At 40.9% G+C, this 19,510-nt stretch overlaps 1 protein-coding gene across 1 annotated transcript in view; it reads right to left on the bottom strand.

Moving 5' to 3' along the window:
• LOC113620614 (17-beta-hydroxysteroid dehydrogenase type 6) overlaps positions 1–19,404 on the bottom strand; it is a 32,939-nt gene extending 13,535 nt beyond the window's left edge. The window contains exon 1 of the mRNA XM_027106718.1: positions 19,360–19,404. The gene's annotated coding sequence lies outside the window, so the exon portion shown is untranslated. The remainder of the gene's footprint in view (positions 1–19,359) is intronic.
• Between the last annotated feature and the right edge of the window lie 106 nt (positions 19,405–19,510).

The raw sequence follows: 19,510 nt of genomic DNA, 5'->3' as shown, positions 1-19,510 counted from the left end.
TAAACCTGCAGAAGAAATATGCCAGGCCAGGCAGAATCCCAAAACGTGAGCCAAAAGTGAACATTAATCAAATACTTGCAGATGCCTTGACTATTTCAAATATCTATATCCCTTGACCTGACCATTTTCTGAGGTTCTGTCCTGTATTTCTAATTTCCTTAAGTACTCTCCAGCCAGCTGTGTAGCAAGAAACTCAATATATCCGAGATAGAACACATCATATTTTCTCCTAAAACTGTTTCTCCTCCAGTATTCCCAATTTCTATTTGTATTACTTTTTAGTCTTAAGGCTCTGACACTTCCTCTTCATTGCCCCATGCATTCCCTCGGGAGACGAGGCTGTAGAGTCTAGCTCTCTAGTATCTGGAGCACCTGTCCCCTCCCCTTCATTCCTATGGCCACATCCATTGTTCAAGCCTTCAACGTTCAGTACCTCTTGCTTGGCCTATCATAGAAGGCTTCTCACCATCCCCACAGCGTCAGTCCCTTCCCCTCTCCTCCACATGGTGCTGTCTGGTTAATTTTCCTAAAGCACAGCTCTGGTGATGTGACTACCTGAAAAGCATCCAACCTACTAAATAAAATCTAAATCATCTTAATCCACGATTGGGCCTCAACCTTATCTCCCCCTCCTCCCACTCACATGGCCTATGTTCCATCCAAACCAAACAGCCTGCTGCTCTCCATTTATTCATGCCCTGCTCTTTCCACGCTCCAGATCTGTGGTCTCACCATTCCCTTTGCCTGAAATGCCCTTCTTGCTTATCTTTGCATGTCAGTAGACTACCTGTCCTGCAAGACTCAGCAAATCACACTTCCTCCATATAAAGCCATCTCTGAATTATCAACAGCAGGTCTGCTCTCCCATAACAATCTATTCATACCTCTCCTGTGTAGCTCATCTCTCCAACTGGACTGGTACTCCTGGGGTAGTTCTGTGACTGATTCATCTTTATACACAGGACCTACTTCAGGGCTTTGGTCCAGTATATAGTTGAACTGAATAAACAGTTACCACTTCTGGAAGAGCCTGTTTGTTTTTAATATATATTCAGAAAACGGTGCCACTGTACCCAATTGATCAACTATGGTTGTACATCACCATTTTATTTGCTGCATTATTTTTCTTTTTCTTGAAAGTAGCAACTATAATATAATACATAGTAAGTGTTTCTACACATTTTTTCCTTCTCTATAGATATTTAGAAAGTGTCTAACTTCATGAAGACACAGAGAAGCAAGAGTAAGCCAAGACTGTGCTTCCTCACCCTGACCATTCTGCCTGGAACCTGGTACCTCCTCACTCATCATATTCAGTCACATTCCAAACCCTAGAGATTCTTTAATATTATCTCTTACATCTCTGCCCTTCCTTACATTCTACCTTGGTTTTTACCTTCACTCTTCTTACCTGGCCTAAAGCCTCCTAAATTATCTCCCCATTTCCAGTTCATTCTACACACCACTGCTGGATGAATTTTTCTCAAGCCCTGTCATGCCATTCCCTTTCAGCAGTCCCCAGTGGTCCACCAAATACAGGATAAACTCCTCACCAGATGATTCTAGGCCCTCCACTATAGTCCATCTCACAAATGTCAGCTTGCAGTCTAGTTAGGAAACTCACTGTTTCTCAAACCTGCCAGTGTATTTTGGCCTCTAGGGCTTTGCTCTTGCTATTTCCTCTGCTCGTTCACCGAAACAAGCAGTTATTAAACATCAAATCTGCACCAAGTTCTGGGTAAGTGCTGAGAATACAGAGATGAGCGTAACCTAGTGCCTACCCTTAAGGAGCTCACAGAACTACTAGGGGATATAAAAACAGAAATAAATTATTAAGAAAATGTGGAAAGGACAACAAGAGAAAGTGCTTATTTTTGCCTAAGGTGTCACGGAAGAGGTAGCATTAGAGGTGAACAGAAGCTCAGCGCACTAAGCAGAATGAAGAGAAGCATACCTCAGGCAGCAGGAACAGGATGGGAGATGGCACAGAGGTTTATAAGGCTATATGCCATGGAGTAGCAAAAGGTGATGCTGGAAAGACAGGTAGGGGCCTGATCATGAAAGCCCTTGGTTGGCATACCAAAGAATGTAGGACTTCCCTGGTGGCACAGTGGTTGAGAGCCCGCCTGCCAATGCAGGGGACACGGGTTCCATCCCTGGTCCGGGAAGATCCCACATGCCACGGAGCAACTAAGCCCGTGTGCCACAACTACTGAGTCTGCGCTCTAGAGCCCACGAGCCGCAACTACTGAGCCCATGTGCCACAACTAGTGAAGCTCACATGCCTAGAGCCCGTGCTCTGCAACAAGAGAAGCCACCGCAATGAGAAGCCCATGCACTGTAACAAAAAGTAGCCCCTGCTCGCCACAACCAGAGAAAGCCTGCGTGCAGCAACGAAGACCCAACGCAGACAAAAATAAAAAATGTAGATTGTGTCCTCAATTTTGTCATTTATGCATTCAATCAACATTTTTTGAGCACCCACTATGTGCCAGGCACTGTTAGGTGCTGACCACTCATATACTGCTGATGGCAACATAAAATGGTATAGCTGCACTGGAACCTTGAAAACATTATGCTTAGTTGAAAAAGATCACATATTGTATGATTCAATTTATATGAAATTTCCAGCATAGGCAAACCTATAGAAACAGAAAGTAGGTGAGTGGTTGCCTAGGACTGGATTGGGGGAGTTGGGGGAAAATAGGGAGGGTGACTGCTAAAGTGTAAGGGAATTCTTTTGGGAGTAATGAAAATGTTCTAAAATTGATTGTAGTGATGGTCACACAACTCTGTGAATATACTAAGAGCTAATGAATTGTATACTTTAAATGGGTGAATTGTATGTGTGAATTATACCTCAATAAAGTTTTTAAATAAATAAAATAGACATAATAAATATGTTATAAGAGGGTATGCAGGGCTTCCCTGGTGGCGCAGTGGTTGAGAGTCTGCCTGCTGATGCAGGGAACACGGGTTCGTGCCCTGGTCCAGGAAGATCCCACATGCCGCGGAGCGGCTGGACCTGTGAGCCATGGCCACTGAGCCTGCGCGTCCGGAGCCTGTGCTCCGCAACGGGAGAGGCCAAAACAGTGAGAGGCCCGTGTACCGCAAAAAAAAAAAAGACGGTATGCACTTTGGAAAAAAGAAGAAAAGCAGGGACTTCCCTGACGGTCCAGTGGTTAAGACTCCACGCTTCCACTTCAGGGGGCATGGGTTCGATCCCAGGTCGGGGAACTAAGATCCCACATGCCACACCTCACAACCAAAAAAAAAAGAAAAATAGCAGAGTAAGGGGGATCAAGAGGGCTGAGGGGGGGCAGTTTGCAGCATTAAATATGGTGATCAGAGTAGGCCTCACTGAGAAAGCAACATCTGAGCAAAGACAGGAGGCAGAAGAGTTGAACATGAAACAGGTATGAGCAGGAAGGGAAGAATTTGAAATACGCAAGAGGCAGATGTCCTAGGACCTAGTAATTAGATGGGATAGTCCTAGGAAAATTCCCAGTTTAAAATCCCTGAGATGCAAGGATGGTTGAATATACACAAGAATGTATCAATAAATGTGATATAGCACATTAACAGAATGAAAGATTAAAATCATACGATCATCTCAATAGATGCAGAAAAAGCATTTGACAAAATTCAACATCCTTTCAGGATGAAAACTCTCAACAAATTGGGTATAGAAGGAACATGCTTCAACATAATAAAGGCCATATACGACAAGCCCACAGCTAACATCCTACTCAATGGTTAAAGACTGAAGGCTTTTTCCTCTAAGATCAAGAACAAGAAAGACAAGGTGCCCACTCTCACCATTCCTATTCAATGTAGTACTAGAAGCCCTAGCTAGAGCAATCAGGAATGAGAAAGAATAAAAGGCATCCAAATCAGAAAGGAAGAAGTAAAATTGTCTCCATTTGCAGATACTGTGGTCTTATACATAGAAAATGATAAACACTCCACAAAAATCTGTTAGAACTAATGAAATAATTCAGTAAAGTTTCAGGTTTTAAAAAAAGAAACACAGAAAAAATCAGTTGCATTTCTGTACACTAACAATGAACTATCTGAAAAAGAAAAAGAAAAATTCTATTTACCATAGTATCAAAAACAATAAAATACTTAGGAATAATTTATAATCAAGGAGGTGAAAGAACTATACACTGAAAACTACAAGACTTGACTAAAGAAACTGTAGAAGACACAAACAAATGGAAAGATATCCCATATTCATAAATCAGAACAATTCATATTATTTTGGGGGTTTTTTAATTTTATTTATTTATTTATTTATTTATTTATTTATGGCTGTGTTGGATCTTCACTGCTGCACGTGGGCTTTCTCTAGTTGCAGTGAGCGGGAGCTACTCTTCATTGTGGTGCGAGGGCTTCTCATTGCGGTGGCTTCTCTTGTTGTGGAGCACGGGCTCTAGAGCGCAGGCTCAGTAGTTGTGGCACACGGGCTTAGTTGCTCTGTGGCATGTGGGATCTTTCCAGACCAGGGCTTGAACCCATGTCCCATACATTGGCAGGTGGATTATTAACCACTGTGTCACCAGGGAAGTCCCAAGAATTCATATTGTTAAATGTCCATACTACCCAAACCATCTATAGATTCAATATGATCCCTATCAAAATTCCAATGGCATTTTTCACAGAAATAGAAAAAACAATCCTAAAATTCTTATGGAACCACAAGAGACCCTGAACAACTAATGCAATTCTGAGAAAGAAGAATAAAGCTGGAGACTTCACAATTCCTGAATTCAAACTATACTACAAAGGCTACAGTAATCAAAGCAATATAGTACTGGCATAAAAATAGACACATTGACCAATGGAACAGAATCAAGAGCCCAGAAATAAACCCACACATATATGGTCAACTAATATTTGACAAAGAAGCCAGTGGGGAAAGGATTATCTCCTCAATAAATGGTGGTGGAATATTCACACATAAAAGAAGGAAATTGGACCCTATTTTCACCACTCACAGAAATTAATTCAAAATGGATTAAAGACTTAAATGTAACACCTGAAACCATAAAACTCCTAAAAGAAAACACAGGGAAAAATTCCCTGACATCGGTCTTGGCAACAATGTTTTTGGATATGCCACCAAAAGCAAAAGCAATAAAGGCAAAAATAAGTGGGACATCAGACTAGAAAGTTTCTGCACAATGAAAGAAACAGTCAGTGAAATGAAAAGGCAACCTATAGAATGAGAGAAAATATCTGCAAACCATATATCTGTTAAGGAGTTAATATCCAAAATATATAAGGAACTCATAAAACTCAATAGCAAAAAAAAATCCAATCAAAAAATGGGCAGAGGATCTGAATGGACATTTTTCTAAAGAAGTCATATAAATGACCAACAGGTACATGAAAAGATGCTCAACATCACTAATCATCAGGGAAATGCAAATCAAACCTATCACTTCATGTTAGAATGGCTGTTATCAAAAAGACAAGAGATAACAAGTGTTTGCAAAGATGCGGGGAAAAATCCTCCTGTGTCATCAGTCCTGAGGCTGAACAACTAGAACCACCTGAAGGAGGTTGGGAGAAAGAAACGGAAAGCCTGAGAGAAGCCTCAGAGAGATGGGCAATACTGAGAGCTGAGCTCTGCTTAGCAGGTGTCTTCACTGAGCCACCTCCTTGGGAGGAAGATGCTCAAATCCAAACATGACTCTGTAGGTGTTTCCCCTGAGACTTTTCTTTACCAACAGTGACGTCATTGGCCCATTCTGTCTTGGAGATTTCATCCTGGGACTATCTACAATGAACTATAGAGGTCATCTGGCCATCCCCCAGCCTGAGATTCCCTTTCTGCTCTCCCCACTTAGCAGAGTGAGCTCTTCTCCAAAGGAAGGGTATTTATTTTTGTGGATGGGGCAATGTAAGTATGGGGAAAAAAGTAGAGTCTAGGGGAAGAGGAAAGAAAGGTATAAAAAGGTGTGGAGAAGTAGGAAGTGTCCAGGGGCTCCAGGAGGAAGCAGAGATGGCTTTAATCTCTGCCTAAGCACCCACCAGGGTGTCCCTTCTTTGTTCCTCCCTCCCCATCATCAGTCTCCAGATCCCATCCTCACCAGCCCAGGTCTTGGTCAGTGACGGGGCCCTAGAGAGGAAGCAGGAAGCTTTGGGGCCCCATGAATTGACCTCTCTGGTTACCTTGGAATCTGGGGTGAACATAGGGTCACAAGCCAATGGTATGGATATTAGAAATGTTAATATTGACTACTACCCCTGATTGGTTTCTCTACAACCTGGAAACCCAACAGAAACTAGCCATGATACTATGTCATCTGACTCTCAGTAGAGCAACCAAAAAGACCTGACATGGGTGTGAAAATGAAAGGGAAAACCAAGGGAAAGTCCTAGGGAGATTGGCAATCCTCAGTGCTTTAGGCTGTCTGCTAAACTGGGCTTCCCCACCTAGTCATTGTGCTTGGGGTGTGCTGAAGACTCTCATATGCAAACCTGGAGGTGTTTCAGGCTTCCATGACTTTCCTCTTCAGCAACAGTGCAGAACATATTCCATTTCTCAGAACACTTTTTCTGGAGTCTGTTATGATACCAATGAGACTACTTGGCTAATTCCCTGCCTACTTTTCCTTTTATTCCTTTCCAAGAATCTCTCTGCATGAGTTCCCCTGCCCCTAACCCTGACTTTGTGGATAACATAGAAATATGAGCATGGATTCTGAAGCCAGATTACTTGGGTTCAAATCAGGCTTTACCATTTACTTGTTGTGTGGCCTTGGGCAAGTGAATTAACCTCTCTACCTGTGTGCTCATCTTCAAAATGGGAAAAGAACCCTTCAGTGATTTGTTGGGATAGTTAAATGAGTTAACGCGTGTAAAGCACTATGTCATTGTTAGATATTATTAGCATTATTTTGGTGGTTCTTGTTTTTTTGTTGTTTTTTTTCTGCGGTACGTGGGCCTCTCACTGTTGTGGCCTCCCCCGTTGCGGAGCACAGGCTCCTGACGCGCAGGCTCAGCGGCCATGGCTCACGGGCCCAGCCGCTCCGCAGCACATGGGATCCTCCCGGACCGGGGCACGAACCCGTGTCCCCTGCATCGGCAGGCGGACTCTCAACCACTGCGCCACCAGGGAAGCCCTGGTTGTTGTTTTATTATTGCCATTCTGGGCCTTTCTCCCTGAGCCCTACCACTTCCACTTTTTCACAATATGTGCAACTCCAGGTATAGCAACATCCTTAGTCATTTCTATCTGCTTTTTATCACGACGTTGGGCCATCCTGGTTCACTCTGACTTTCTTCAGTCTCAAGCAGAGGACGTCTCTCTCTGCACTCTCTATAGCACATGGCAAAGTAAAGAATAGTTTTTACTCCCTTCTTTTAAATCTTCAGACCTGGGCTTGTCTATAAGCTCCAGTCTAGTCACTGATCCTAAGAGTGAGTCTATAAACAGCACATGGATTCATGGACCGATAGATCCATCATGACATTCTTTGTTCTCACATTGGGCATACAGACTAGGTGTTACTTTAAAACAAAGAATGTTGCCCACCTCTGCAGTCACTGACCGGCAGTACACCCTGAAAAGAATTCAGGATGAAAAATGTGATAAGGCACTCTGTGCTTTGGAAAAACAGATGCCTTAGATAGAAAGAGATATCTCAGGGGGGAAAATTTTAATGAACCCAGATTCTTGCATCTTCTCCTACAGAGAAAAGCACTAAAATCATTAACTAAGATATCTGATCCTCATGATTAGTAGTAACCTGTTACCAAGATGTATGCTTGACTGCACACATTCCCTAGCCAAAATCATACATATACTGGCTTCTCCCCCTACCCCTTTGGAGCAGTTCCTCAGAGCTATCTGAGAGGCTGTCTCCCAGGCTGTAGTCCTCAGTAAGACCTTGAATAAATTCAACTCACAGCTCTTACATTGTGTGTTTTTCTTTCAGTTGACATACTCAAGCCAACAATTGTTTATCACAGTTAGATGCCACTATGCACCCACCATAATGTTTTAACTGAAAAAGGCTGACAATGTCAAGTGTTGGCAAGAACAATCAAGCACTGCTATTGAAAGAGTAAATTTATTCAATCAATCTGAAAAAAACAGTTTGTCATTATCTACTGAAGATAAAGACCCACCTTCCCTATACCCATAGATTCCATTTTAGGTATTTAACAACAACAACACAGTATGTGCACCATAAGATGGGTTTGCAGCAGCATTATTTGTGATAGCCAAAAGCTGGAAACAACCCAAACATGCACAAAGAGTAGAATGGATAAATAAGTTGAGATATGCTCACGGAATGGAATGCTATACGGTGACAAAAACAAACTATAGCTACACACAATTACATGAATGAATCTCATAAACATAATATTGTGACACAAAAGAACACATACTATATTATTCCATCTACACAAAGTTTTAAAGAGACAAAACTAATTTAGGTTGCTACAAAAGATTACTGGTTACCTTTGGGGAGGAAGTAGGGGTCCATGATTGAGAAAGGTATTAATGAGTTGTTTACAGTGCTCACAATGTTCTATTACTTGACCTGTGTGGCTGTTAACAGAAGTACTAATTTTGTGAAAATTCATTGAGCCATCCACCTGTGTGTTCTCAACTCAAATTAGGAAAATAAAAATACCGCTTTTATTAAAAAGAGAAGAAGAAAACAAACAGTGTGAAGAAAATCACTTCTGTGTTTGTTATAAAATTCTTATCAAGAACTCTGTGCATCTATACACTGTGCAAGATCCCACATGATAAATCCTGTCATGCATTTAGTACCAGGAAAGATTTTGTCTTTTCTAAGTAAATAGTATACTATTGATTATTTTTAAATTATCTAGTTCTGTATATTATCTTAGAAGTTTAAGGCCAAATTTAATATTCATAGTAATTCTATTAGTCCTTGTAGACAGCATTTTTTTCTTCTCTCCTCTCTTTCATCACTTTGATTTTCTATTTCTTTTTATGTTTCCATTTGCATTTTAATAACTTTTTTGTATATATGTCTTTTACTATAAGTTACCTCAAACTCTTTTTGAAGATGCTACATTGTCCAAGCATAAAACTTAACAGATTTTCCAACCTCAGTCTCATCCCAAAAGCTGACTCAATCCCTCTGCCAAGTGGGAAAAAATTAGCAAATACTCCAGCAGCTGATGCCTTGTACTGGCATAAATATAAATATAAATATATATATATACATATATGAAATATATATGAAATATAGTAAATGTATATATATACACACATATATATATATCATACTTCATTTCATATCAGTATATGAGATTCCACAAAGAGAAAGGAAAAATGTTACCTGAGGAATTCTTGTTTGGGAATGTACATCAGATTTCACCTACCTTTGGAATTTTACTTCTTCTCTGTTCTCCACAGGATTAGAAATGTAACAAGTGAGAAGGAATAATGGGACTATTAAACCCTTGTTTACTGGTCACGTGGGTTAAAAAAAAGAAAGAAAAAACAGTTTCGCCACTCCCACTGCAAAGAGCTTGCTCACAGTAGGAGATGGGGGTAGGGTTAAGGCAGGACACAAACTAGGCCACAGAGCTTCAGCAACACAGTTCTCAGGACTTAATTATATAAGGTCGCTCTTGCTTACCCAAAAGTTCACAAACTTACCCCACAGCTCCCAGCATTATCATAAAAGAGCTGGTTTTCCACACTGTCAAGAATTCCAATTTACAAAGTATACCCACGGGGTCCTATTTATAAGTATAAAATCACTCTCAACTTCTAAACAATACTTTCTCAAACTCCAAAAGAATAAAGATCAAAAAAGCAGAGAACACAGTGGCAATGAAATTTCTTTCAGAAATCAAAGTTGAAGGGTCTTTTAAGAAAATTAAAAACCATAATCAAGATCTTTTTAAAAAAAATTTTTTTAACTTAAAAAAATTTTTTTAAAAAACATCTTTCTCAGGACTTCCCTGGTGGCGCAGTGGTTAAGAATCCGCCTGCCAAAAAAAAAAAAAGAATCCACCTGCCAATGCAGCGGACGTGGGTTCAAGCCCCGGTCCGGGAAGATCCCACATGCTGCAGAGCAACTAAGCCCGTGTGCCGCAACTACTGAGCCTGCGTGTCACAACTACTGAAGCCCGCACACCTACAGCCCGTGCTCTGCAACAAGAGAAGCCACCGCTCGCCGCAACTAAAGTCCACGCAGCAACGAAGACCTGACCCAACACAGCCAAAAATAAATAAATAAATAAATTTATTTTAAAAAATACTTTCTCCAAACAGATCTTATCCCCAAGCCAACACACACACACACACACACACACACACACACACACGATTTGCTCAGGAAGAGTCCCGTCCTGGAGACTTCAGAGGACTTCGTGAATCCCCACTGGGCAGGGTTCCTTTCCTTTCCCCAACGCTGCACACCCTCCGCTTCCTCACCTCCTTCACAACACCGCCCTCTTGTGGTCAGAGTCCAGGCTGCTCCACTCCTTTGTGCCAAGCCCACAGTTCTCACCAGTGTCATTCTTGCTCAACTGGAGGATCAGATGTGTTACAGCCAAAATTAAAAGTAGAAAGCCCCCATCCTCTGAGTAAGTTGGAGCCTCTGCTGGAGTCAGGGAGCGGGGAAGCAGAGTCCCCTTTGAGATTGCCAACCTGAGATCAGCTTCTGCAAACTGGGGCTCTCAGCCTTAATGCTGTCAGACACCTTTCCAAAAGAGCTGCAGCTGGACAGGAATAAAGACGCAGACATAGAGAATGGACTTGAGGACACGGGGAGGGGGAAGGGGAAGCTGGGACAAAGTGAGAGAGTGGCATGGACATATATACACTACCAAATGTAAAATAGATAGCTAGTGGGAAGCAGCTGCATAGCACAGGGAGATCAGCTCCGTGCTTTGTGTCCAACTAGAGGGGTGGGATAGGGAGGGTGGGAGGGAGACGCAAGAGGGAGGAGATGTGGGGATATATGTATATGTATAGCTGATTCACTCTGTTGTACAGCAGAAACTAACACAGCATTGTAAAGCAATTATACTCCAATAAAGATGTTAAAAAATTAAAAAAAAAAAAAGAGCTGGGCTTCCCTGGTCGCGCAGTGGTTGAGAATCTGCCTGCCAATGCAGGGGACACGGGTTCGAGCCCTGGTCTGGGAAGATCCCACATGCCGCGGAGCAAATGGGCCCGTGAGCCACAATTACTGAGCCTGCGTGTCTGGAGCCTGTGCTCCGCAACAACAGAGGCCGCGATAGTGAGAGGCCTGCGCACCGCGATGAAGAGTGACCCCCGCTTGCCACAACTAGAGAAAGCCCTTGCACAGAAACGAAGACCCAACACGACCATAAATAAATAAATACATTAAAAAAAAAAAAAAAAAGAGCTGCAGCTGCTTCGTGTCCTAATCCGCTCTAGCAAATTAATCAAACCCAGGGAGAGAGTTGTGGGAACCTTCGATTTAAAGCCAGTCAGTCAGAAGCACAGGTAACAACCTGGGCTTGCAACTGGCATCTGAAGAGGGCGGGGGAGTCTTGTGGGACTGAACCCTTAACCTGTGGAATCTGACACTATCTCTGGATAGATAGTGTCAGAATTGAGTTGAACTATAGGAAACCTAGGCTGGAATCCAAAGAATTGGTTTGGATGTGTGGGGAAACACACCCATGCCCCACAATGGAACTGGTATCAGAATCCTTCAGCACCCTTTCACAACTCTCTGCTCTCTTGGCTCCTATGAAATCACACTCTCCTAGTTCTCCTGCTTCTATTCCTATTTGTTCTCATTGTCTTTTGCTGGTTTCTCTTCCTCTACCCAATTTTTAAAGTCAATATCTTTAAGAGTTCTATCCTGGCCCTTCCTCTCTTCTCATTGTACACACCCTCCTTGTTTGGGGACCTCAGTCATCATCAGCTTCAACCCTGATCCGAGTTCTAATGACTTGCAAATCTCTGCCTTCAGTCAAGACCTCTCCTGACATCTAGCTCCTCATATCCAACTGCCTGCTGGGCATCTTCCACTTGAATTCATCCATTCATTCCATAAACATAGAGTCCCTACTATGTGCTAGGTCCAATGCTAGTTACTGGAGCTAAAAGAGGTGCGTAAAATAGACATGATATTTGAAATCTTAGAACTTATTATTTTAGTAGGAAAAATAAACATTAAACATATATTCCCACAAATAAATATATTATTACACACTGTGATGAGGGCTATGAAAGAAAAGCATGGAGAGCTTAGGGAGTATCACAGTAGCAACTCAAACTCAACTTTTCAAAACTGAAATAATGATGATTCAGTACAATCTGATCCTCCTCCTTATTTTCACATTATTTCCTATCCCTACATGTATTCAACAAATACTCAACACATTTAATGATTGCCCACTAGGTGCCAAACAACCCCTTCCAACCAGGTGCCCAATTCTGAAACCTGGGAAATCATCCTAGACCACTTCCTCATCCCCCACATCCAATCAATATTAATTCTTAGTAATATCTCTTAAGTCACTTACGTCCACACAATCACAACCATCTCTACTTTACTGCCTTACTTCAGGCCACAAGTACTTGTGCCCTGGATTCCAGCAACAGTTTCTTGGGATTGCTCTGCCTCTGTTTGCTCTTTGCCCTTCTGTTTGCCCTTTACAGGGCTCCAGAGTTTATTTCTAAAACATAATTCTGATTATGTTTCTCCCCTTCTTAAAAGCCTTCCAAGACTCCCCACTGTCTTCAGACAAATCCGAGTTCCTGTGGAGGAACAAGGTTTGACACTGTGTTTTGATCTGAATCTGCCATCCTTTATTTTAAGCAGTCTGCAAGGAGGAAGCTAGATCCCAACAGTATATAGCTTTATGATTAACAAGAAAACCTATACAATATGTATATTGGCAGGTTATTTATCAAAAATCTGCTAGGTTCATTTATAGCTTAGGTGAGAAATTCAATTTCATATATTATATCCATCATATAGATTAAAAAACAATTGCAATATCCTATAACACATGTTTTATCAGCTTTGAAGTCATCATTTGCTTTGTGGTTAAAAGAATCATTCCTGTGAGATTAAACTAAAACTTTGTCATTTAAATAAATATGAGGGTACTCTTTATTACTTTTCAGTAGTTGATGATAGCAAGTGATAAAACCTATCATAAACTGAAATATGACCTTGGCTCCACCTAGATAGTCTCCCTTTGTTTATGATGCTCTTCTGTCAACAGAACATTAATCTTCTTTTATTTTATTGAGGAGGAAAATAACTAGCACAGGAGTACTTCAAATTTTCAATTTGTTTCAACAATATTATTCACTCCCAAGGCTTCTCATCAAATACAGATATGATCAATATTTTATTATAATTTTAACCAAAACTGAATTAAAATGGAAGACGAATAACTTTTTTTTTTTTTGGCCACACCTCATGGCATGCACCAGGGGGAAGATGAATAACTTTTATTTCCACACTCTTTAGCTTGGCATGCAATGCTCTGGCCATAGCTTGCCTCTTAGTCCTATTTCTCACTATGCCCTCCCTTGAAGTCTGAGTCCTGACCATATGGAACTATACTGGCAGGTTCCTGAAAGCACCATGCCATTTCTGCTTTTATGCCTTTGCTCCCTGTACCAATACTGTCCAAGTCTTTAAAAAAATGCTGATGTCACATTAAAAGGATCATGCACCATTATCAAGTGGGGTTTATCCCAGGAATGCAAGGATTCTTCAATATACGCAAATCAATCAATGTGATACACCATACTAACTAACTGAAGGATAAAAACCATATGATAATCTCAATAGATGCAGAAAAAGCTTTTGACAAAATGTAACACCATTTATGATAAAAACACTCCAGAAAGGAGGCATAGAGGGAACTTACCTTAAAATAATAAAGGCCATATATGACAAACCCACAGCCAACATCGTTCTCCATGGTGAAAAACTGAAACCATTTCCACTAAGATCAGGAACAAGACAAGGCTGCCCACTCTCATCATTATTATTCAACATAGTTTTGGAAGTTTTAGCCACAGCAATCAGAGAAGAAAAAGAAATAAAAGGAATCCAAATCAGAAAAGAAGAAGTAAAACTGTCATTGCTTGCAGATGACATGATACTATACATAGAGAATCCTAAAGATGACACCAGAAAACTACTCGAGCTAATCAATGAACTTGGTAAAGTAGCAGGATACAAAATTAATCATGGAAATCTCTTGCATTCCTATACACTAATGATGAAAAATCTGAAAGAGAAATCAAGGAAACACTCCCATTTACCACTGCAACAAAAAGAATAAAATACCTAGGAATAAACCTACCTAAGGAGACAAAAGACCTGTATGCAGAAATCTATAAGACACTGATGAAAGAAATTAAAGATGATACAAACAGATGGAGAGATATACCATGTTCCTGGATTGGAAGAATCAACATTGTGAAAATGACTATACTACCCAAAGCAATCTACAGATTCAATGCAATCCCTAATCAAACTACCAATGGCACTTTTCACAGAACTAGAATAAAAAATTTCACAATTTGTATGGAAACACAAAAGACACCAAATAGCCAAAGCAATCTTGAGAACGAAAAACGCAGCTGGAGGAATCAGGCGCCCTGGCTTCAGACTATACTACAAAGCTACAATAATCAAGGCAGTATGGTACTGGTACAAAAACAGAAATATAGATCAATGGAACAGGATAGAAAACCCAGAGATAAACCCATGCACATATGGTCACCTTATCTTTGATAAAGGAGGCAAGAATATACAATGGAGAAAAGACAGCCTCTTCAATAAGTGGTGCTGGGAAAGCTGGACAGCTACATGTAAAAGAATGAAATTAGAACACTCCCTAACACCATACACAAAAATAAACTCCAGATGGATTAAAGACCTAAATGTAAGGCCAGACACTATAAAACTCTTAGTGGAAAACATAGGCAGAACACTCTATCACATAAATCACAGCAAGATCCTTTTCAACCCACCTCCTAGAGAAATGGAAATAAAAACAAAAATAAACAAATGGGACCTAATGAAACTTAAAAGCTTTTGCAGAGCAAAGGAAACCATAAACAAGACGAAAAGACAACCCTCAGAATGGGAGAAAATATTTGCAAACAAAGCAATGACAAAGGATTAATCTCCAAAATATACAAGCAGCTCATGCAGCTCAATATCAAAAAAATAAAGAACTCAATCAAAAAATGGGCAGAAGACCTAAATAGACATTTCTCCAAAGAAGATATACAGATTGCCAACAAACACATGAAAAGATGCCCAACATCACTAATCATTAGAGAAATGCAAATCAGAACTACAATGAGGTATCAACTCACACAGGTCAGAATGGCATCATCAAAAAATCTACAAACAATAAATGGTGGAGACGGTGTGGAGAAAAGGGAACCCTCTTGCACTGTTGGTGGGAATGTAAATTGATACAGCCACTATGGAGAACAGTATGGAGGTTCCTTAAAAAACTAAAAATAAAACTACCATACAACCCAGCAATCCCACTACTGGGCATATACCCTGAGAAAACCATAATTCAAAAAGAGACATATACCACAATGTTCATTGCAGCATTATTTACAATAGCCAGGACATGGAACCAACCTAAATGTCCATCGACAGACAAATGGATAAAGAAGATGTGGTACATATATACAATGGAATATTACTCAGCCATAAAAGGGAACGAAATTGGGTCATTTGTAGAGACGTGGATGGATCTAGAGACTGTCATACAGAGTGAAGTAAGTCAGAAAGAGAAAAACAAATATCGTATATTAATGCATATATGTGGAACCTAGAAAAAATGGTACAGATGAACCAGTTTGCAGGGCAGAAATAGAGACACAGATGCAGAGAACAAACATATGGACACTAAGGGGGAAAGTGGTAAGGGTGGGGGGTGATGTGATGAATTGGGAGATTGGGATTGACATGTATACACTAATATGTATAAAATGGATAACGAATAAGAGCCTACTGTATAAAAAAATAAATTAAATAAAATTCAACAATTAAAAAAAAAAAGAGAGAGAGATGTACCACAATGTTCATTGCAGCACTGTTTACAAGACCCAGGACATGGAACCAACCTAAACGTCCATCAACAGATGAATGGATAAAGAAGATGTGGCACATGTATATAATGGAATATTACTCAGCCATAAAAAGAAACGAAATTGAGTTATTTGTAGTGAGGTGGATAGATCTAGCGTCTGTCATACAGAGTCAAGTAAGTCAGAAAGAGAAAAACAAATACCATATGCTAACACATATATATGGAATCTAAAATTTTTAAAAAATGGTTCTGAAGAACCTAAGGGCAGGACAGGAATAAAGATGCAGAAGTAGACTTGAGGACACGGGGAGGGGGAAGGGTAAGCTGGGACAAAGTGAGAGAGTGGCATTGACATATATACACTACCAAATGTAAAATAGATAGCTAGTGGGAAGCAGCCGCATAGCACAGGGAGATCATCTCCATGCTTTGTGACCACCTAGAGGGGTGGGATAGGGAGGGCGGGAGGGAGGCTCAAGAGGGAGGTGATATGGGGATATATTTATACGTATAGCTGATTCACTTTGTTATATAGCAGAAACTAACACAACATTGTAAAGTAATTATATTCCAATAAAGATGTTGAAAAGAAATGCTGATGCCAATAGACAGCTGGGTTATAAATTCATCTATAACATGTCATTATACTTCTTGATTTGGGTCCATTGCCCCTGCTAGACTATAACTTTCTCGGAAGTAGAACCCATATCACTTTTTCTCCACAGAGCCTAACTAAATGTCCAACACAAATTTTCAATAACTCTTTGTGGAATAAATGAATAAGTTAAAGAATGACTGAATGAACTATATCTTTCCCGAACAGATCATCCTTTTACATGCTAAAAACATCCAGAATAACAACAGAAGCTGGACTGCAAGTCCATGAAGTAGGTTCTACGTCTGCAAAGAACTTGAAGAGAGAGAACTAGGGCTGACAGATTACCCAAAGAGGTTGATAGCAGACATAAATAGTAAATGTAAAGAGGATAGTAGATAGCATAAGGCTTGAAGGACAAAGGGGTTTTGCACCTATGAGGATGAAAGCACAAGGGGAAACCAACTGAATGGCAATACTGCCTCCCAGTGGCCCTTGGGATAAAAGCCTCTATACCAGAGCACTTTCACAAAATAATAGCTTTCTCACTTTGAGTGGTTCTGGGCTATGAGCTGGGCCAGGCACCTCTTACTTTATCTCATTTAACCCTTACAACAATCCCTTGTAGACACATAGCTTGTAGATTAGGAGTGAATCACACAGACTCTGGAGTCAGGATGTCTGGCTCTCCTACTTACTAGGTTTGTGACCTGGGGCAAATTAATTCTCAGCATATGTCCCCATCTGTAAAACAGGGATAATATTAGTACCTATCACATACATCCTTGACAGCATAGCAAATGCTATATAAACGTTAGCTATTATTATGCCCTTTTTTCTGGTGAGGAAAACTTATGTTAAATAAATGAAGCATACAATAGGAACTCAATAAATAAACCTCCTTTGCTTTCCCGCCTTATGTCTTAGCTCCTTACAGTCTGCCCTCCTTAATGGTCCTGAAATTTAAATAGGGGACTCCCAAATAGCTCAAAGAAGTCAGTTCCTAAAGGGAGCAATAAGGAATCTCCAGTAAAGAAACTGAGAAACCTCCATTAAAAAGCCCAAGGCATGTGGTTCTGGAAAAGAGAACTCTACTGGCACTCTTGTTACTGTTATTAGAGTGAAGACCTTCCCAGCAATGAAATTCACTCTACTGAAAACAGGATGCATGGAGATTGTGAAAATCAACTAAGATTTGTGCAGGATGTCACATTTCTAGAAATATTCAAATAAATATGATCTGTCCAGAGCCTATTTTTCACAACTTTGCCCACAGAAGCTAAGGGACCATGATCACTTTCAAGATTGGGCTAATAATAACCTACTAGAGAGTCTATTCTCTCGTTGCTTTCCTACTATTATTGTAAAAATAAAATTCATGAAAATGATAGTTTTCATGTGACACAACACTGATGTGATTATCAGACTGCCCACCCCAGTCCACCTTTGAGATGAGATGTATCTTTACCTGGTCAGACTTATTGGCAGATCTGCACATCGATAGCAAACAGGCTCCTTTACATGGAGAGTAAAGCTCTCCATGCTTCTGCAAGCTTCCTCTGATTCAGATTTTAGTATTCCTGGGTGTTCTATTTGAGAGACTGAATATACAAACAAACAATGACCAGACCATATTTAAAAACAGAACTCTGACCCACAACCTGCCCGAAGCCTACCCAGGAAACCAGCCCCCTTATCTATAATAAACAGCCCAGGAAGCCAGCCTGCTTAAGTCAGACTTATAGGAAGTCAGACTGCGGTGTCTAGTGATAGTCCAGGAAGCCAAATAACCCATATAACAATCCGCTCAAAATAGCCAGGACTTGATTAACAACTGAGAGCTTCCCTAATTTTTGTCCCCACTTCCAACTTAGGACCAACCAGAGAAAGCCACATGTGCACCCCTAACCAATCACATAGGATGCCCCTCTCTTGAGTTAGCCCACCTACAACTTACCCATGAAAACAGCCTTGAATCAGGACATACCTGAAACCTTCCCTTTTTTCACTGTTAATCTTTTCCACTCCTCTGCCTGTCTATGAGTCTCTGCCAAAATACAAGTGACGGTGGCTGACTCCCTTTCTAAATATAGCAAGCTCTTGAATAAATAGCTTTTGCTTTTCTCATTTGCATTTCTCATTTTCTCAAATTTTTCTCATTTTCCACATATTGGACCTAGTAATTCTACAAAGAACTAATTTCCAAACCCTCTTTAAAAGATATTGGTTGGGTTTCCGTGGTGGCACAGTGGTTAAGAATACGCCTGCCAACGCAGCGGTCACAGGTTCGAGCCCTGGTCCGGGAAGATCCCACGTGCCGCGGAGCAACTAAGCCCGTGCGCCACAACTACTGAGCCTGTGCTCTACAGGCCGCGAGCCACAACTACTGAGCCCATGTACCATAACTACTGAAGCCTGCACGCCTAGAGCCCATGCTCCACAACAAGAGAAGCCACTGCAATGAGAAGCCCGCGCACCGCAACGAAGAGTAGCTCCCATTCCCGCAACTAGAGAAAGCTCATGCGCAGCAACGAAGACCCAACTCAGCCAAAGATAAATAAAAATTTTTTTAATCTTAAAAAAAAGAGATATTGGTTAACATTGTTTCTAAAACAGTCATAAAGTTAGCGGAGAACATCTCTTTTACTTCATCTTAATAACCTAAATCTATATGCTCCAAGGCTCACCTTTAGACAGAAGATATCCCTGGAATGGGCGCAGCCTCCTTCTGCCCACCTGAGCAGTGGAGTGTCGAAGCGGGCGGGTGGAGACCGCGGGAGTGCCTCCCTCGCTCAGGCCGACCTCCGAATGGGAACTACAATTCCCAGTGGCCCCTGC

Source organism: Aethalodelphis obliquidens, unplaced genomic scaffold (assembly GCF_003676395.1).
Source record: "Aethalodelphis obliquidens isolate GAN/ISIS:26980383/991018 unplaced genomic scaffold, ASM367639v1 scaffold8, whole genome shotgun sequence".
In the NCBI taxonomy this organism is placed as follows: Eukaryota; Metazoa; Chordata; class Mammalia; order Artiodactyla; family Delphinidae; genus Aethalodelphis; species Aethalodelphis obliquidens.
Note: the sequence above shows the minus strand (reverse complement) of the source record. Positions and strands in the feature narration are given on the sequence as shown.